Source organism: Bufo gargarizans, chromosome 10 (assembly GCF_014858855.1).
Source record: "Bufo gargarizans isolate SCDJY-AF-19 chromosome 10, ASM1485885v1, whole genome shotgun sequence".
Lineage (NCBI taxonomy): Eukaryota > Metazoa > Chordata > Amphibia > Anura > Bufonidae > Bufo > Bufo gargarizans.
Window position 1 is genome coordinate 23962853 of NC_058089.1, and position 21807 is coordinate 23984659.

General features: G+C 45.1%; 1 protein-coding gene across 3 annotated transcripts in view; it reads right to left on the reverse strand.

Annotated features, from left to right (window-relative positions):
- The window catches only part of SYT7 (synaptotagmin 7), a 415280-nt gene that overhangs the window by 108440 nt on the left and 285033 nt on the right, over positions 1-21807 (reverse strand). The window lies entirely within an intron of this gene.

Consider the following 21807-nt stretch of genomic DNA (forward strand, 5'->3'; position numbering starts at 1 on the left):
AAAACGAGGAGCACAGCGTATAACCTTCACATAGAACTGCAGGGGTTCGCATTAACAAGAAAAACAAGAAACGGTAAGGTATCAGGAGACGTCTGACCCAGTTATGCCTTATGCAAAGAGGTCAAAAATGAAGGTCAAAACACACCATTACCTAGGTTGCACGCAGTGTAGGTTTTCTACTTGGGTAAAGGCCCCCTTCCCATACACCTTAGGCCTGTGATGGCTAGCCTCCGGCACTCCAGCTGTGGTAAAACTACAACTTCCAAGATGCACACTTGCTTGGCTGTTCTCAGAACTCCACAGAAATGAATGGAGCATGCTTGGAGTCGTAGTTTCACCACAGCTGGTGTGCCGGAGGTTAGCCATCACTGCCTTAGGCTATTTTGGGCCAAACCTGCTGTTTTTGGCAGGACTGGTCACCAATCTAATATGTAAGGATATCTGCTAACTCTCCCAGATGATGTTGGGGTAGAGAAGGATCGGGGGTGTTGAATTTCAATGCCCGTTCCTTTTTTATTCTTCTTGGAGATAAGCTTCCACCAGCAGTTTTCTCCACTCTTCCCATTCAAAACATACATGCCCAGCTGAGCGTGTATGTGTAAGGGGAAAACAAGAAATATAGCGGTCAGCTGAATAGCAGCTTTGGAAAACAGGATTGGACTGGCCCACCAGAGCCCAAGCTCTGACAGTAATGGATCCCTAATAATACAGGGCCCTTTAGGCAGGGGTGCACCTAGCCTTTCTGCTGCCTGAGGAGAAAACTAAAACCTAACCCCTTCCCTTCAGCCCTTGGCCCTTCGGCTGTACTTCCCTTTTGCCCCTACCTAGTGCTGCCTCACCTGGTCTTATTGGTGGTGCCTTTAGGTCCCATATACACAGAAGGTGGGCCCTCAGAATGCTATCCTCTGGTGGGCCCAAAGGACTTCAGTCTGATCCTAATTGAAAATGTATTTGCACCTTAAAGAGGTTTTTCAAATTTCCAATATTGATGACCTATCCTTAGGGGTGTCAAAACCCTGCCGATCAGTTGAAGAGACTGAGGTGCTCCAGTGAGTGCTGTGGCCTCTTCCTAGGCCAGTGCTCATGGGAGTGCTGTGGCCTCCTTAAACCGGCTGAGGTCCCGGGTGTGGGAGCCTGGACTATCTGATATTAATGACCTATACTGAGGATAGGTCATCAGTATCTGGATCTGGGAAAACTCCTTTACGAGACCCTACTTTCCTGTTTAACGCCATATAATTATGATGTCTACAAGGTTGTAAGTATACCAAGATATCCTAATAACCTTTTGGAGGAAGCATATTTTGCTCAGGTATTACCTACAGGGTAATGGCAACAGCTTAATTATGACAACATAGTGTAGCATTATATTAAATGGCCTCCTGGGCTCTTCTCAGCCCACTGTCTTCCAGCCTTAAGGTTGTCCATATTGGACAATTCATTTTTGGTAGACAAATTACCTGAAAAATAACCCGATCATTACTGGGACTCCCAGTGATCAGTTGCTACCTGTAGAGGAAACTAGCAACAAGTGTTCAGTTTGCCTACAGCACTCCCACAGGGGAAATGGAGAATTACACTATGTTTATTGAAAACAGAGTCTCTCTGAGGCCATGCTCCACCTTGGCTAATTTATAGAGGTCACTTATGAGAGCTCTATTTCTATTAACTTTAAATTTCCTAATAGGTTGTTTGAAAATGAGCTCACCAAAGTAGACAACCCTTTTAGAGATCTGAGCAATCTAAGACAGACTGGTTGCTAGGGGCACAGTGCTTAACAACCATATGTAAAAGACTATAGCTATTAGGCAGAGTTTACTTAGCAACTAGTTTGTACTAATTGACTGTTCATTCCGCTAAAAAGTGGATTAGATTTAAGATAGTCATTGCAATCATGTCATACATTATCTAAGTGTGTCATAGTCCTGTTTTTCAAACCATAAATTTAGGGGACACACTTTAAGATGTCACTTTAATTAAAGAGGTTGTATGAGACTAAAAAACAAGGTCTTTTTTCCCCCCCAGGAAACAGTGCCACTCTATTGTGTGGGTGAGTCTGGTATTGCAGCCGGAGGCAGACAGCTTCTTCCTCCGTGTAGTGGTCATGCCTGGTTCCTAAGTGGGAGCTGAGCTGCAGACATGCATCAGGACCTGGAAGGTAGGAGCTGTCTGCTTCCTGCTCCATCCACTGTGTTATTTCTATCGCCGGCTGCTAAGAATAGCTGATTGGTGGGGGATGCTGGGTGTTGGACCCCTCGCTGTTTTGATATTGATGACCTATTCCAGCGGGAAGCCTCTCTGTGCTTCTATTGTAATAGATTCGCAGCAGTGACTTTCTGTGGATATGGATCGAATAGGGACAGTATGTCTGCAGGGGTCTAGATTGCAAGAGCTCAGGATTGGAGGAGGCCTTTGCTAATAAACTATATTGCAAAATGAAAACTTATAGTAAGTAATGTAAAGAACAAAATAGAGCATGCATGCGTGCTGAAAACACGGACCCACGGACCGTGCTAAAATACTGATGTCTGAATACACACATTAAAATGAATGGGGACGTGTGCTGTCCGCGGAGAACACGTACAGCTTACGTCCGTGAAACACTGACGTGTGAATGAGGCTTCAGTCTACAGCTAACAGAACGGATTAACTATGAATATTGGTACACTGCACATTTATGTACACAGCGACCAATTAGACCTGTCTGTAATACTGACGGCACAGTAATTCTACAGCTAAGGGCTCTTTCACACCTGCGTTCTTTTCTTCCGGCATAGAGTTCCGTCGTCGGGGCTCTATGCCGGAAGAATCCTGATCAGTTTTATCCTAATGCATTCTGAATGGAGAGAAATCCGTTCAGGATGCATCAGGATGTCTTCAGTTCCGGAACGTTTTTTGGCCAGAGAAAATACCGCAGCATGCTGCGCTTTTTGCTCCGGCCAAAAATCCGGAAGACTTGCCGCAAGGCCAGATCTGGAATTAATGCCCATTGAAAGGCATTAATCCCGATCCGGCCTTAAGCTAAATGTCGTTTCGGCGCATTGCCGGATCCGACGTTTAGCTTTTTTAGAGTGGTTACCATGGCTGCCGGGACGCTAAAGTCCTGGCAGCCATGGTAAAGTGTAGTGGGGAGCGGGGGAGCAGCATACTTACCGTCCGTGCGGCTCCCGGGGCGCTCCAGAGTGACGTCAGGGCGCCCCAGGCGCATGGATGACGTGATCGCATGGCACGTCATCCATGCGCATGGGGCGCTCTGACGTCATTCTGGAGCGCCCCAGGAGCCGCGCGGACTGTAAGTATACCGCTCCCCCGCTCCCCTCTACTACTATGGCAACCAGGACTTTAATAGCGTCCTGGCTGCCATAGTAACACTGAAAGCATTTTGAAGACGGATCCGTCTTCAAATGCTTTCAGTTCACTTGCGTTTTTCAGTAATCCAGCGTGTAATTCCGGCAAGTGGAGTACACACCGGATCCGGACAACGCAAGTGTGAAAGAGGCCTTAGCTATGACTCTGGGTGCACTGCACAGTTATGTACACGGCAATAAATTGTAGCAGAGTCTGTAGTTCAGCAGTCTCCTATACCCTCCCTGTAGACTTCTTACACCATGGGTGTCAAACATGCGGCCCGCAATGAATATCTTTGCGGCCCGGCAAGTATTTCTGAACATGTTCTCTCAGCAGCACGGGGAGAAGGAAGCTGTCCTCCCTCCCCCTGTGCTGCTGCCGCTGCTGCCACCAATGAGAAGAGAGGGGGGGGGAGGAGGGGCGGGCGCACTGCGCCACCAATGAGAATAGAGGGGGGGAGGAGGGGCGGGCGCACTGCGCCACCAATGAGAATAAAGGGGGGGGGGGAGGGATCCGTTTGAAGATTGAGCCATATTGTTTCATCTTCAAACGGATCCGTCCCCATTGACTTCCATTGTAAGTCTGGACGGATCCGCACGGCCAGGCGTTTTTTTTTTATGCGGCCCACATAAACTTAAATTTTGTTTTTTTGGCCCATGTTAGCCTTTGAGTTTGACATGCTTGTCTTACACCCTCCCTCTCTAATATTGTCCTACACTCTCTGTTGAGTTTGCAGCGACACTGTCCCTAGTGCATGAGCGTCTTGTGACGTCTCTTCCTATGCTCAGCTCCCAGGAAAATGCCGCCGACTGTGCGGGATCAGGGTATTATAGGGCTCTGCGCAGCGGTGACATCACAAGGGGATGGCTACCTGCTGTTTGGCTGGCTGCGCAACATTATGGGTGATCTTACGTGCAGCTGCTATTTTAGGGAAACGGATTTGTTACCACGAAGCACAAAGAAATTCTGATTCGTTTAGAATCAAGAGTCACCTAAATTTCGGACCGAATTCCACTTCGAATGCTTCGCTTCTCTCAACACTTACTGTGACCACAAAAAGTGGCAACACTAAGGCTCCATTCACACGTCCGTAATAATGGGTCTGCAAATTGCAGAACGGGTGCGGACCCATTTATTCTCTATGGGGACGGAATGGATGCAGACAGCACACAGTGTGCGGTCCGCATCCGCATTTACGGAGCGCGCCGCCATCTTCCGGTCCGCGGCTCCGGAAAAAAATAGAACATGTCCTATTCTTGTCCGCAATTGCGGACAAGAATAGGCATTTCTATGGGGGTGCCGGCCGGGTGTATTGCGGATCCGCAATGCACTACGGACGTGTGAATGGACCCTTATGCCTCATGCAGACGTCCGTGTCAGTTTTGGATCCGTGGTAACATGGACCGTGTTCAATCCATGTTTTCTCCTGTGACAGATCCGTGGGTTCGTTTTTTGCTGTCCGTGTTGCATCCGTGTTTCACTGACACTGAACAGCTGAAAAATAATTTTCAAAGCATCTCTTTTTAATGATTGGCATCCGTGTTGCATCCGTGGTTTTCACAGACTCATTGACTATAATGGGCGTGAGGGATCCGAGAACACGGACCAAAATAGGACATGCATCTGTGCTGAAAAAACGGACCCACGGACCGCGCTAAAACACTGATGTGTGAATACACACATTCAAATGAATGGGGACGTGTGCTGTCCGCGGAGAACACGTACAGCTCACATCCGTGAAACACTGACGTGTGAATGAGGCTTTAGGGAAATGCCAGGCCCCTACGACTCATCTTAGTTCCGCAGTTTTTTTTCTTTTCTCAGAAGTAATATGTTCTGCCATTTTCTATATGGCTGGGCCATGTGGGCACAAAAAAAGTCAACATCAGGAGCAGAAGGGACATGACACTGTCACTAACATCTGGTGGGCGTCACACCTGTCAGAACCCTTAGTGATTAGACATTGGTGGCACTGTACTTGAAATGCATTGTCCCCCATATCTTCAAAATTTAATCCACATTCTGTGGTGACTAATGTCTTCTTTTTACAAAAACGATAAAGAATTTGCCTTCATCCTGAACGCTACGTTATAACATCATCTTGTTTGTTGCCTTGTAATAACATATGTGCAATTAAAAACCTATCTCTATTTGCAACATAATATCCCCCTCAAGACTTCCTCTCGGTACACAGCGCGTACAAAGAAATCAGTAATGTTCACAATTTGCCTCTGGATCTTGCTTGTTTTATATCCCGGAGATTCGCGCTGGATTAAATGTCTTTATTTGTGATAGGCTACATGCACACGACCGTATGTGTTTTGCGGTCCGCAAATTACAGATCCGCAAAAACAAAAACGGATGACATCCGTATGCCATTGTAACAATGCCTAAAACGGACAAGAATAGGACATGTTATATTTTTTTTGCGGGGCTACGGAACGGACATACGGTTGTGGATAGCACACAGTGTGATGTCCACATTTTTTGCGAACCCCTTGAAATGAATGGGTCTGCATCCTATCCGCAAAAAAAAAAAATTGAATAACAAAAAGTTAAATTTAAGTGCAGTTTATTGTGGTATATTTCATCTTTTCTGTTGCTTAGGTAGAGCTAGGGCAGGGGTCAGCAACCTTGGGCATTCCAGTTGTTGGGAAACTACAACCTCCAGCATGCTCCATTCACTTCTATGGGAGTTATGAGAACAGCCAAGCAAGTGTGCATGCTGGGAGTCGTAGTTTCACCACACCTGGAGTGCCGAAGGTTGCTGGGGGTTTGGGTGTAGCAAGGTGAGGCAGTAAAGACAGAGCCTCCTGTGACTACTTCTGTAAATTTGGAAACATACATGATAGTGACCAAAAATAATTAAATTGTTGCTAGGCAACACTGGAATGACATGAAATAAAGATTATTATTACTAATAAAAATGCATGTAAGCTGCTTTGGAATCCATTCAAAAGTTAAAATGGGAACATCAGAAAATGGTATTGGAGGAGTCGTGGTATTGGGGAAAATCTTTACACCTACCACCAGCCTAAAAGCAGTCTGTCACCAGCAAATTCAATGGTAAACCAGGCACAATGTCTTGTAGGGCTAGCTCAGCTGAATTTACTGGTACCTTTTACTTTGTGAGGAATCGTGCAATTAAGCCATATGCAAATGAGCAGTTAGGCCCCTTTCACACGTTATAAGGGAAACCATGTTATAAGGTAAAATAATAAAATCTACACAACTCCTAACCCAAACCCGAACTTCTGCGAAGAAGTCCGGGTTCGGGTCTGGGTATCATATTCCGCTAACTTGTGACAAAAAATAAAAACTTCCATGAACTCACTATGCCCATCACGAAATACCTTGGGGTGTCTTCTTTCCAAAATGGGGTCACTTGTGGGGTAGTTATACTGCCCTGGCATTCTAGGGGCCCTAATGCGTGAGAAGAAGTCTGGAATCCAAATGTGTCAAAAATGCCCTGTGAAATCCTAAAGGTACTCTTTAGAATTTGGGCCCCTTTGCCCACCTAGGCTGCAAAAAAGTGTCACACATGTGGTATCGCCGTACTCAGGAGAAGTAGGGCAATGTGTTTTGGGGTGTATTTTTGCATATACCCATGCTGGGTGAGAGAAATATCTCTCTAAAAGTCAACTTTTCCCATTTTGTTATACAAAGTTGTCATGATAGAGAGATATTTCTCTTACCCAGCATGGGTATATGTAAAAATACACCCCAAAACACATTGCCCTACTTCTCCTGAGTACGGCGATACCACATGTGTGACACTTTTTTGCAGCCTAGGTGGGCAAAGGGGCCCAAATTCCTTTTAGGAGGGCATTTTTAGACATTTGGATTCCAGACTTCTTCTCACGCTTTAGGGCCCCTAAAATGCCAGGGCAGTATAAATACCCCACATGTGACCCGATTTTGGAAATAAGACACCCCAAGGTATTCCGTGAGGGGCATGGCGAGTTCATAGAAGTTTTTTCTTTTGGGCACAAGTTAGCAGAATTTTTTTTTTGTTTTTTCTCACAAAGTCTCCCTTTCCGCTAACTTGTGACAAAAAGTTAAATCTTTCATGGACTCAATATGCCCCTCAGCGAATACCTTGGGGTGTCTTCTTTCCGAAATGGGGTCACATGTGGGGTATTTATACTGCCCTGGCATTTTAGGGGCCCTAAAGCGTGAGAAAAAGTCTGGAATATAAATGTCTAAAAAAATGTACGCATTTGGATTCCGTGAGGGGTATGGTGAGTTCATGTGAGATTTTATTTTTTGTCACAAGTTAGTGGAATATGAGACTTTGTAAGGGAAAAAAAAACAAAAAAAAACAATTTCCGCTAACTTGTGCCAAAAAAATGTCTGAATGGAGCCTTACAGGGGGGTGATCAATGACAGGGGGGTGATCAGGGAGTCTATATGGGGTGATCACCACTCTGTCATTGATCACCCACCTGTAAGGCTCCATTCAGACGTCCGTATGTGTTTTGCAGATCCGCGGTGTCCGTGTTTTGCAGATCCGGTCCATGGATCAGTGGATCCGCAAAACACATACGGACCTCTGAATGGAGCCAGCCTTACAGGGGGGTGATCAATGACAGGGGGGTGATCAGGGAGTCTATATGGGCTATATGTCATTGATCACCCCCCTGTAAGGCTCCATTCAGACGTCTGTATGTGTTTTGCGGATCTGCGGATCCGTGGATCCGCAAAACACGGACACCGCGGATCCGCAAAACACATATGGATGTCTGAATGGAGCCTTACAGGGGGGTGATCAATGACAGGGGGGTGATTAATGAGAGGGGGGTGATCAGGGAGTCTATATGGGGTGATCAGGGGGTTAATAAGGGGTTAATAAGTGACGGGGGGTGTAGCGTAGTGGTGTTTGGTGCTACTTTACAGAGCTGTCTGTGTCCTCTGGTGGTCGCTGGCAGGCTGTAGATCGCTTACCGCGAGATGATTCGCCAGCGCGTCAAGGAGGAATGAATCGACCGCTTCCGGAACACAATCCTGCGTTAGGCGGTCCAGAGGCGGTTAAGGGGACACATTCAAAAATTTGCATTGGGGCCCAGTCAGTTCTAGTTACGCCATAGTCACCTCTTCTGCATAGTCACCTCACCTGGCTCTGTCCATAAAGAAGAAGAGGGAGGGGCTGGCACAGGAAGCAGGTGGAACAAGGGTGCACAGAGTGGTGTGGGCCCGCCCACGGGGCACTTAACTGCTCATTTACATATGGATTAAAAAGACTCCAGAATAAAGCAAAGGTTTGCTAAGTGAAAGTTATGGTTATATTCAGTTGAGCTAAATCTACAAGGCATTGCACCTGGTTTATCAGGGAATTTACTGGTGACTGACTCTCTTTAAAGGGAGTCTCTCACAGACTTTTCACTAATTAAACTACCAGCAATGTCCATCAGCACATGGTCATAGCATTCCAAATATACCTGTATAACATTTTGTTGGTCATTGAATGTCCAGGAAAATAACTTTTATTCCTATGCAAATCGGCTCCCAAGTGCCCAGCTGGGTAGGCCCAAGACTGCCACCTTTCTCTGATATCTGCTCCTCCTTAAAATTCCCAATTCTTCCTCTCCTTTCCCCTGACGTCACAGTAATGAGGCTCCAAATGACGCGCAGGCACCCTCTACTGCACATCCGGCGCCAGCACTACATTCTCTTTTGGAGGTTTTTGCCTCACCTTTTGTGCAGAACATATCCCCTGAAGGAACCTCAAAGAACAGTCTAGCTTAGACAGTCTAAAGAGGGGGCAGATCTATCACAATGGCTCATGTTGGATGATAAATTTGGTGCATCTTTACACCCTTTTGTCTAGGTTTATACCACCTACTGCTGATTTTGGTGCATTTTAAGCCATGCCCTTTTGCTGTTAAGCTCCACCCTTTATCATGAAGACACACCCCTTTGTCAGTTAAGGCAGAAAAAGTACAGCTATTGCACTAAGCATGTACACCAGTTTTGGTGCAAAATAAATTTGCTTTACCCAAAATTATTTTTGTTGAGGGCCAGTTGAGTGAATGAAAAAAGGCCTCACCCTCTGAGTTCGGCTTTGTTTCAGTGGTGAGGCTCCAGTGACCACAAAGGCTTAGCGGTCCGGTGCCGTTTGGGGACATGTCAAGGCTAAGGCCACTGATTGGCTGCAGTGGTGTACGTGACCATGGATGGGTCATCCGTAGTCACACTACTGGTCGGGTCCATTGGGGACCGGAAGTAGCAGACACAGGAACGGAGCTGCGGTCAGTAAGTGAGTGCCTATTTTTCTTTCATTTAAACAGTCGCCCGGCCCTCGTTAACATTTATTTTGGGGTTGGACAACCCCCTTATGCTATAATTATGGCTCATATAGCGGAGTAACTCTCCCCCAGTGTTTCAGTTTTGGTCACACAATGTCTCGGTTTTCTCAAATTCCATAAAAAAATGCATATTCCATAATTTGGTGTTTCCACCAATTGTTTGACCACGTTTATAAACACATGGGCCGTCTATGCCATAATAAAAGGGGCTGTCCAGGTTCAGAGCTGAACCTGGACATTACTCCTTCTTCACCCAGGCAGCCTCTCTAAGTGGAGCATCAGAGCATTTCATGCTTTTTCAGCAGATCCGGTGATGTACCGGTCTCTGTATGGGAATGCTAGGCGGAGGCTTCCACCTAGCAGTTAGCCTACTGACGTCACTGGCACCAATGGGTGGGCTTTAGCGCTGCCCTAGGCTGTAAAACAGCCTAGAGCAGTGCTAAAGCCTGCCCATTAGTGCCGATGACATCACCGGGAACACTGCTAGGCAAATGCCTCTGCCTAGCAGTGTAAAAATATGAACAAACAGCCCTTTCTCTGCGCGATGCAGCACAGGGCAAGGAGTATGAAATGCTCAGAGGGGTTGAGCTCTGAACCCGGACAACCCCTTTAAGGGCATAGATTGACAGCCAGTACAAAATCTGAATCAGAGTGCACATGGAGCTCTGTTTTTTCATGCTTGGAATGAGCAGCAGCGGCAGAGTTGTACGAGACGAGCTCCCGCTCTGGTACACGCCGACCGTATATAAATGGATGGTGACGGTCACGGGTTTGCTCTCGGACCCTCTTATTGACATGGTACGATGCGCCGTTATTTTAATCTACTACAAGAAAGGATTAATTAACCTCGTGATGGAACAGTACAGAGCTTGAAATATGATTCCTCCGATTAGTCAGACATTAGGCCTCTGCTCGGCCCGCTGTACAGCCAGCGAGACGTGATGGAGCCACTCCTGCGTTAACCCTTCGAGATTTCGAGACAGAAGAGGTTGAAGGCTACAGGAGTCGCACAAAAGCATGTCATGTTTATTGTTCTCCTGCCAGAAGAGGCAGCAGCAGTCAGCAGACCCGAGGAAAAGCAAGCCATTGTACGGGCTCATCTGCAGCTATTTTAAGACACTTGGATGAAATAATGCGTATTTTTAGCAACGTGCAGTCTCCAAAGGGAAGAGAACAATGTACATGGAAATAGTCAAGCTGTTAAATACAAAAATGTTGACTGTTTCACTACCACATCCTAGTAACATAAAGGCCGGGCCAATTAATATTTATTTTTTTCCAAAGGACAATATATTGATGACTTATCCTCAGGATAGGACATCAATATCTGGTGGAGGTCCAATTCCCAGCGCCACCATCGATCAGCTGTTCGAAGAGCCCATGGTGCTCCAATAAGATTTGCGGCCTCCTTGCAGCTTACCAAGAACAGCAGCCGTCCATTGTATAATGGCTGCACTTGGTATTGCAGCTCAGCCCAATTTACTTGTATAGGCCTAGGCCATGTGACAGAGGAAGGTGACGTCACTGGCCTAGGAAGAGGCTGCAGCTCTTCAAACTGCTGAATGGCGGGGGTGTCGGGGGTTGGACCAGCACCAGTCGTAAAGGGCATCTGTCAGCAGATTTGTACCTATGACACTGGCTGACCTGTTGCATGTGCACTTCATAACTGAAGGCATCTGTGTTGGTTCCATGTTCATATGTTTCAGCATTTATTTTTAATATATGCAAATGAGCCTCTTGGAGCAACGGGGGCGTTGCCGTTACACCTAGAGGCTCAGCTCTCTCTGCAACTGCAGCGCCCTCTGCACTTTGATCACATTTACACTGCCTGGTCCTGTCAAAGTGCAGAGGGTGCGGCAGTTCTAGAGAGAGCAGAGCCTCTAGGTGTAATGGTAACACCCCGTTGCTCCTAGAGGCACCTTACCAAATCCCATTCCACTGCCTCCTGCCAATCTCTACTTCCTGGTCCCTCTCGACACAGAAATGTGATCGCCATATCTGGTCACATTTCATCAGGACGTAGAGACTTGTGTGGGACTTGGAACGGAAGTGATAAGGGGAATATAACTTTTTTACCTTCTTCTTTGATCATTTTGGGATTGTCTAGTCAGGAAAAAAAGTTCCTGGCTAGACAATCCCTTTAACTTCATGGCTGTAACATGTGCACTGCCCAAGAATAGGATACTTGCAAACCGCTCTTGTTATGTAATGTTTTTAATATGTTAATGTCTTGTAATCTACCAGTATATCTCTGTATGGATGTAAATAATCCTAACTCTGCCCCTTTAGGAAGTTACGATATAGACTTATATCCACCCTTAGCTCATTCTAGTGTTAGTTGTGAAGTGAGAGGGCATGACATGTGCTCACTCTTCAGAGTACTAGGCCTGATCTCCAGAGAGCTACTATTTCGGAGAAATTAAGGAAGAGGAAACCATCTCTACTTCACAATACTCCAGGAAAAGAAAAAGGAAGAACAGGCCCGTCAGTAAGGTCTTTGCTGTTTAAGGCTAATAGAGACTTTACTGCAGTGAGAGGGACATTGCTAAGACACCCTTCCACACTTGGACATGGTTCTGGCCTGCCGTACCCCTCAGGTTGGGAATTACAGCACCATTGTGAAAATAAAATTGCCAGCCTTAGATTCTACAGAGGGAGACTTTAGTGAGATAAAGGGAAAGAGTACTACAATACCCATCCTGGTCTATATCCCTACCTTGTTACAACTCCCATTCTTTATCTTCTAGAACTGGCTTGGTTACTGACTCCAGCACCATTTGCCGGACATTGCACCTACATCTCCTGCCTTGCACCCATACAATACTCAAGCACACCCCAACTACCATCAGGAAGGTAATACACAATATATAACAGTGCTCACCGGAGTATAGCTTATAAATTATTCATATCAAATCAATGGCCGGCTGCCTTATATAATATAATATGACACTTTAATAAAAACTAATCACATACAAATCTTGTTACTATTCATATAAAATACACCAATAAGACCATACATATAATTCGCATATAGTCGCTCAACTCTGTGTAGTGCGGAGCTCTCGCACTATTATAAAATTAATGTTCCAATAGCGTCCTTATACTGTATATACTCAATGTAAGTTGGACAGGTGTGCCTGAATAGAGCCTTCTGTAATTGGTCGCGTCGCTCTATTGCTTTGTAATCTTACAGTCTTATTCGCGCAGCTTTCAAGTCCTTCTCAGACGTACATGCACCGATCAAATGGTATGTTTAATAACTGCTCACCGGGATCTCAGTTGAACCAGGGTTGTCGGTTGGTTGTAAAGCAGTTTATACATACGTGCTGTTGTCCAATACGGCTTGTACAGCTGCTGGTATCTGCGCTCTATCCCTGCGCTAGTTTTTCAGCGCATGGGGGTTTGCGATCCAGAGTACGCCGGGTAAGTTTTGTGGCTGTATACAATGATTCCTAATTTGAATGGCAAATTCTTCAGGTAACCTTCTGTTCCAATATGTGGATATCGCTATGGAGCGTAGGTAGTGTGCTACTGAAGAAGAAACCGCGTAGGTTTCGAAACGTGTTTGGTGTGTTGAAGAATAACGCTCCGTAGTACGAGAGCTCCGCACTATATAGAGTTGAGGGACTGCGACTATATGCGAATTATATGTATGGTCTTATTGGTGTATTTTATATGAAAAGTAGCAAGATTTGTATGTGATTTGTTTTTTATTAAAGTGTCATATTATATTATATTATATAAGGCATCCAGCCATTGATTTGATACCGTCAGGAAAGAGCCTCAGCATCAGGGTGTGCGCAACGGGAAGAAAGGTGCATCCTCCTGTCACTGCTCAGTCCTAGTGTGAGGACTGCCACTGGGAATAATTATTGCAGCCAGAGCCACTACCACTCCCATCCTCTGCTCCTCCTGGGTTTGCGGCACATGCCTGTGTGATCTTTAATCTAACAAATGAGCGGTGTTACAAGATGCTTAAAATACTACCCCCTTCTCACTTTCTGAGGGGGTTCAAAAATCAAAATGTAATATGTACTTACACCTCCATTGTAGCTTCCATGTATGATGGAAGCCTCGATGCTTGGGCAGATCCGTTGCAACAAAAAACACCATTGAGTACAGGATTAAGGGTCCATTCACACGTCCGTAGTGTATTGCGGATCCGCAATACACTCGGCCGGCACCCCCCCCCCCATAGAACTGCCTATTCTTGTCCGCAATTGCGGACAAGAATAGGACATGTTCTATTTTTTTACGGAGTCGCGGCCCGGAAGTTCGAGTCCACGCTCCGGAAATGCGGATGCGGAGAGCACATAGTGTGTTCTCCCCATCTCTTCCGGCCCCATAGAGAATAATTGGGTCCGCAGCCGTTTTCCGATATTGCGGAACGGATGCGGACCCATTTGCGGACGGGTGAATGGACCCTAAATGTATTTTTTTATTTGGGTTCTATCAAGGTCATCATCATTGATGAGCGAATTATTGAAAAATTCAATTAGTCTGCTTTGCCGAATTTTCCCAAAATTTTGCCTCGTGACGAATTACTTCGTCATAAAGCGTATTTCTTTGTAAGCAGTGGGTAAAATGACAGGGAGCGGTGATTGCGCCGCTCCCCATTATTGTACCCCTCTGATATAAATAATAACAGAGTGTCAAATACATATATATTTTTTTAAATCATACTTACCTGATCCATTTGCTTGAAGATCTGGCGCAAAATCTTGCGCTGGCCAGCGTGGTGACGTCATACGTCACCGCGCACACGGGATTTCGGCCGACCCCCTCGTGAGCAAATGGATCAGGTAAGTATGATTTTATTTAGTTTTTTTACACTATTTCAGGTTAAATCGATTGGCTACCATGCAGCAGGAGGAAATTTGGCTTTGTGGCGAATCTAATTTATTCTGCGGACTTCCATTCGCTCAACACTAGTCATCATATTGATGAGAAAAATGGCACTGCATTCTGTTGCATTTTCCTTTTTGAATAATACGAAATCTGCGAATGAGCCTCCGACGCACATGTGAACAGTGCCTAAAACGAATCCAATACTTTTTTGCACGTTTTTGAGGGCAATGCAGGTGACTATAAACATCTGGACGTGATATTTGTTGCTTCCTTCATTTGCCCTATGATTCCTCTAACAGCATCTGGTTCATTCACTTGGATGCACAACTTTTCCACATGAGATCGTGCACGTCTAAAATCAGTGCCGCCAGACCTGGGACTGGTTGCCGGCTATAGGTTTTCAGCGTAGGATGGGTGACTATAATGAGTAGTCCGTAAGCCACAGATAAGCAAGCCGGAAGCTGCGCTTTCCACAAGTCGGGGTGCAGAATCATGACGTTTTCTGGTGATTGACAGGCGATTGCTCCCAGGAGTCCCCATCTTTCCGGTCTTCATGGACTCCGTAATGGTAGCTACTGGGCGTGGAAATGTTAATTAGTGCTTTTCCAATGGTTTTACAGCCTTTTCATTATTGAATTTGTCCATGTGAAACAGATTTTTAAATGCGTGTGATTTTCCCAACACGAGGCAATGTTTGCGTCCAAAATGGCTTTAATGAAACACTGCGGCTGGTGCTAAACATTGATTGAGTTCACCTGCGAGCAGCGCAGATGTAGATTAGTCGGAAACTGGTTGTAACTTTCAATTCAATTGATTCGATAAAATATCATTAACTTCGTGAGCTGTTCCTTAAAGGGAACCTGTCAGCATGAAAATGCAGCGCAAAGCTAAGACGAGCAGCCTGCCGGAGCTCACTGTATGTGGCTTAGGCCTCATGCACACGACCGTATGTATTTTGCAGTCCGCAAAACAACGGATGACATCCGTGTAACATTTGTATTGCATCCGCATTTTTTTTTTTGCGGATCCATTGTAACAATGCCTGTCCTTGACCACAAAATGGAAAAGAGTAAGACATGTTCTATGTTTTTGCAGAACGGACATGCAGACATACGGAAACGTAATGCACGCGTCATATCCGTTTTTGAAGTGAATGATTCCACATACAGCCCTTTAAAAAACCCAGAACAGAAACGGAAAAATAAAACATTCTTGTGCATGAGCTCTTAGCCGGATACTGCTGTTTGCTGCATGCGTGCACTCTCCTTTACTTTCAGGGGCCTTTTCTGGAGATAGGCGTGGATCCCAGAGGTGGCACCTACCTGACATTGGTGGTACATCCTAGTGACATGCACCTACCTGACATTGGTGGTATATTCTAGCGACATGCATCTACCTGACATTGGTGGCATACCTTAGTGACGTGCACCTACCTGACATAGGTGGCATATCCTAGTGACATGCACCTACCTGACATTGGTGGCATATCCTAGGGACATGCATCTACCTGACATTGGTGGCATATCCTAGGGACATGCACCTACCTGACATTGGTGGCATATCCTAGCGACATGCACCTACCTGAAATTGGTGGCATATCCTAGTGACATGCACCTACCTGAAATTGGTGGCATATCCTAGCGACATGCATCTACCTGACATTGGTGGCATACCTTAGTGACATGCACCTACCTGACATTGGTGGCATGTACTAGTGACATGCACCTGACCTACCTGACATTGGTGGCATATCCTAGCGACATGCATCTACCTGACATTGGTGGCATATCCTAGGGACATGCACCTACCTGACATTGGTGGCATGTACTAGTGACATGCACCTGACATTGGTGGCATATCCTAGGACATGCACCTACCTGACATTGGTGGCATATCCTAGTGACATGCACCTCCCTGAGATTGGTGGCATAGCCTAGCGACATGCATCTACCTGACATTGGTGGCATACCTTAGTGACATGCACCTACCTGACATTGGTGGCATGTACTAGTGACATGCACCTGACCTACCTGACATAGGTGGCATATCCTAGGACATGCCATCTATGTCTCAGATGAGACAACCCCTGTTATGAACATCTCCCAACTATTGTGTCCTATGGTCCACGTGGCTTCTGCAAAGCATATCTCTGAATGATGTTAATAGCAGCTTGGGCAAGATGGCCGCCACCATAATTAGGTGAATGGAAAAAAATAATACATATATTAAAAAAATCTACAATCAGAAAATAAAAACAGATTATTAAAAAAGTAAAGCTGTCGCCATCTGGTTCTTATCATTAAAACCTCTAGGTGACACATTCCCTTTAAGGCACCTTTTCAGCTGATCCTCCTCAGCAAGGTATTAGCGGGTGTAGGTGAGTATTCCTATGAGCATAGAAGTCAAGTTACTGCGAATGAGTCGCATTTGCTAAGTTTTGATTTTTCCCTTGTGTAAAGAGCGTTGTGTTAATTTATGACTTAAGATCCACGCTGCTACACTCGCTGATGGAGGACATGGCATATTCTCCTGGCAACATGTCCCCTGTGTGTTGTGGGGGCATCTGGCGGTTTTATTTTCAGCTATCCACACAGGAGGCCGCAGCCTGATTTCTCCTATTTATGCATGTGCACAAGAGCTGGGACTTGGAAAAGGTTCCTATGGCTCGTCCTGGGTGTAAATCCTGCTGTTATGTTTTCATGAATATGTATCTGTGATGGCGAGAAAGCTGGATGACACTTTAACCCTGAACATTTCCGTCGTACTGTGCCGGAATTGGAAGATAACGGTGCAAGGCCGGGTTCGGTTTGCAAGGAGTTGCCATTTCATGGGTTACAGTCCTGTTGTAGACCTGAGTATAAGGGCTCATGCCCAGGAATGTAAAGGACCTGTGCGCGTATTGTGGACCGTAAACGGCTGGTCCGCAATATACGGGCACTGGCTGTGTGCTCTCTGTGGTGCGAATGTGGACTCATTGACTTGAATGGGTCCATGATCCACCAGATATATATCTTTTGCGGAGATCGGATTTCGGGTCTGTGCCTCAACACCGCAAAAATCTTTTGTGGTATTTTGCGGATCGCGGACCTATTCAAGTCAATGGGTTTGCATCCGCACCAGGAGTGCACACGACCAGTGCCCGTGCATTGCGGACTGCTATTTGCAGTCTGCAGCCCTTATGTTTGTGGGCATGAGCCCTAATTACAAGCATAAAGAGGGCCCATGTAAATTTGACTTTATAGAAAATTTCCACTTATAAGAGATTTACTTAAAGGGCATCTGTCAGCAGTTTTGTACCTATGACCATGGCTGACCTGTTACATGTGTGCTTGGCAGCTGAAGGCATCTGTGTTGGTCCCATGTTCATATGTGGCCGCATTGCTGAGAAAAATTATGTTTTATTATATGCAAATGAGCCACTAGGAGCAACGGGGGCGTTACCATTACACTTAGAGGCTCTGCTCTCTCTGCACCTGCCACGCCCTCTGCACTTTGATTGACAGGGCCAGACAGTGTAAATGTGACCACTCCTGCCTGGCCCTGTCCATCATAGTGGAGAGGGCGCTGCAGTTTATTCAGGACTTACCAGGAGGAATAACATAGAGTTTTATTTAAAGATGCTCCAGAATTATTACATGGGAAATGCAAGTACAGAGGCAGCCAGTGTTATTTGTGACTGGTTTGACGCGTTATGGCGATAACAGGAACATGAACTCGTGACATATCATCAAATCCAGAGAGCCAACCGTGGAAGTGAGAACTAACAGAGGAGTCATAGGGGGAGAGTTATCAAAACTGGTGTAAAGGAGAAATGGCTTAGTTGCCCATAGCAACCAATCAGATTCCTCCTTTCATTTTTCAGAACTCATTTGGAAAATGAAAGCTGGAATCTGATTGGTTCCTATGGGCAACTAAGCCAGTTCTACTTTACACCAGTTTTGATACATCTCCCTCATAATCCTTTCATGATAAGGAGTTCTGTTAACCATTTAGTTGATAGTGAATGACATGTCCTTCTAAAGAATAAATCATCCTCTCCTGACAGGTCTGTTTTAGTAACTACTTGCATTCCCCATGTAATAACAATTCTGGAGCTTCTATTCTTATGACTCTATGTTGTGCCATTCCTTCATTATTCCTGCAAGAAATTATGAATGAATGACTAGCAGTCTCAATGAAGGTCCAGCTGGGTGCTTCCAGTTGGGGGCGTGCCCCTGCACAGTTTGAGAAAAAAAAAAGCAGATCCTATTTTGTTTCAACTCCTATCACCTCTCCTGACATGTCTCTTTTAGTAACTACCTGTAATAACAGTTCTGGAGGATTTATTCTTATGACTCTATGTTGTGCCATTTCTTTATTATTCCTGCTAGAAATTATGAATGAATGACTAGCAATCTCAATAAAAAATCCAAATGGGTGCTACCATTTGGGGCAAAAAAATAAAGCATATCCTCTTTTGTTTAAAGACCTGTCACCTCCCCTGACATGTCTGTTTTAGTAACTACTTGCATTCTCCATGTAATAAATATTGTGGAGCATTTATTTTTAAGACTGTATGTTGTGTCATTCCTTTATTATTCCTGCTAGAAGTTATGGATAAATTACTAGCAGTTTGCAATGAAGGTTCAGATGGGTGTTACTAGTTGGGGGAGTGTCCTTCCACAGTCTGACATTATCCAATCAGTGCTGCCAGGGTCCCGACTGTATAGGAACACATGCCCAACTGGTAACACCCAGCTGGGCCTTCATTGCAAACTGCTAGTAATATTGGCACAATAATAAAGGAATGGCACAACATAGAGTCATAAGAATAGATGCTCCAGAATTGTTATTACATGGAGAATGCAAGTAATTACTAAAACAGACATGTCAGGAGAGGTGACAAGTCTTTAAACAAAAGCAGATCTGCTTTCTTTTTTTCTCAGACTGTGCAAGGACCCCCCCCCCCCCCAAAAAAAAACAAAAACAAAAAATAAATAATAAATAAATGGTAACACCCATCTGGACCTTCATAGCAAACTGCTAGTAATTAATTCATAACTTATAGCAGGGATAATAAAGGAATGGCATAACATAGAGTCATAAGAATAGATGCCTCAGAATTTATAACAAGGGGGATGCAAATGAAAGTTAGTGAAACAGACATGTCAGGAGAGGGGACAGGCCCGTACGGTACTTTAGTGGCAGATTTTTGGAGAAAGAGCTCTAGTTTAGTCGCCACCCTTCTTAGTGACATGACACAAAGTATAAAGTTAAAAGGAGAGGGTGCAGATGGCAGATAAATGAGACGTATGCTTTCCCTTGAAAAGTGACTGTGCCCGTTTAATGTCACCAGAAGAGAATGGATAAATGGAGCTGCGCTCGGAGGGACGACAGATCTCTCTGTTCCTGATGCTTTCTCTTCTGGCCAGCGCACTAATTGTTCTCTTTCATGTGGAGGTCTCTGTTAATTGATGAGATTGAAGTATAAAACATGTGTTTTGTGCCTCTTTCCGTAACCTTAAGTGCAGACGCCAGGCCCTGTCTGGTAGCAACGCAGACTAGAAACACAATTATTAATTTGCAGGTTGGGATGTAGAGAAGGTTGTTCTGTTCAATAGCAATAAAAGAAAACAAAAAAAAAAAAAAAAACTGAAAAACAATGAAGAGAGACATAAGGGGAGATTTATCAAACTGGTGTAAAGTAGAACTAGCCTAGTTGCCCATATCAACCAATCAGATTCCACCTTTCATTTCTCACAGCTCCTTTGTAAAATGAAAGGTGGAATCTGATTGGTTGCTATGGGTAACTAAGCCAGTTCTACTTTAAACCAGTTTGATAAAAGACCCCGTAATATTGTAAAAGGAAACAAAAGAGGCTTTTACTATCTGCGGTTTTATCCCCAATGTAACTTAAAACGTGATCTAATCTCCAAAGAATAATACGCTCACCTAATGGAGAGATAGAAAGTATGGGGGAGATTTATCAAAAGGAAAACTGGCCTAGTCACCCATAGCAACCAATCAGATTCCACCTTTCATTTTTCACAACTCCATTGGAAAATGAAAGGTGGAATCTGATTGGCTGATATGGGCAACAAAGCCAGTTCTACTTTACACCAGGTTTGATAAGTCTCCTCCTATGGGGAGGCAGTATTTTGTACTGCACTGTGGTATTTGGTTCTGCTGGGGCGGTATTTATGCTGCACTAAGGTAGGGCTGCCCCACCTTCTGTCAATTTGGACCCTTCTACAACATAGGGCCAATTTAAAGTTTTTTTTTTCCAGGGCCAATATGTGCATAGCTGCCATCTGTCTCGAATTTGCCGAGACTGTCCCTGATTTTCCTGTGCTGAAAATGGGCAGGGCTAATGCAAACCCTGCCCACAAATGGATGCTTTTAGGTGCGTCTGTCGCGTTCCCAGGGGCGGGGCTTATATGCCCCGATTTTACCAACTCAATTGTTGGTAAGTATGCATGTGACCCTTTACAATAATGTCTTTATCTCACAGAGGGGCCTTTGGGCTCCCTCTGCACCTCCGAAAGATACAACTCATCACTTGAAATACGAAATAAAATTAAAAATAACGTGAGGTTTATGTAAAACCTGCGTCTTATGACCCAAACATACTTTTCTAATTAAATTTGATTTCAGGGTTGAATCGCTCTTGTTAATTTGGCCACGTTTTACACATTCATTTTCCTTTCATGGTATTACAGAGGAAAATCCCTTCGCTCGGGAGAATGCATAGTAATTTGGTGTGTACGTGCCAAATGACGCAGTCCGCGCCTTAAAAACACTTTTCCCCGTAGCATAGAGAGCATAGGAAGACTCTGTGCAGCTTTATAGGCTGTGTCCATAAAGTCACAACCGTAGGCGATACGACAAATGTAATAAAACATTTTTTTAATTCTGTAGCAGTGCGGTTTAAAGGGCTTCTGTCACCCCACTAAACAGTTTTTTTTTTTTTGTACTTATAATCCCTATACTGTGATTTATCCATACATAATGTGATTAATCATTTTGGTTCAGTAGATTTTGCTAAAAACATACTTTTATAATATGTAAATTACCTGTCTACCAGCAAGTAGGGCGGCTACTTGCTGGTAGCAGCCGCATCCTCCTATCATAATGACGCCCCTCCGCATGTTGATTGACAGGGCCAGCGAACGGGATCGTTCTCTGCTGGCCCTGCCTGTTTGCATTTAAAATCTGGCGCCTGCGCCGCGGCCGTACCTGTCTTCAATCGGCGCAGGCGCACCGAGAGGCGGCCGCTCGCTCGGCCGCTCCATCCTCAATGTGCCTGCGCCAATTACGTCACATCTAC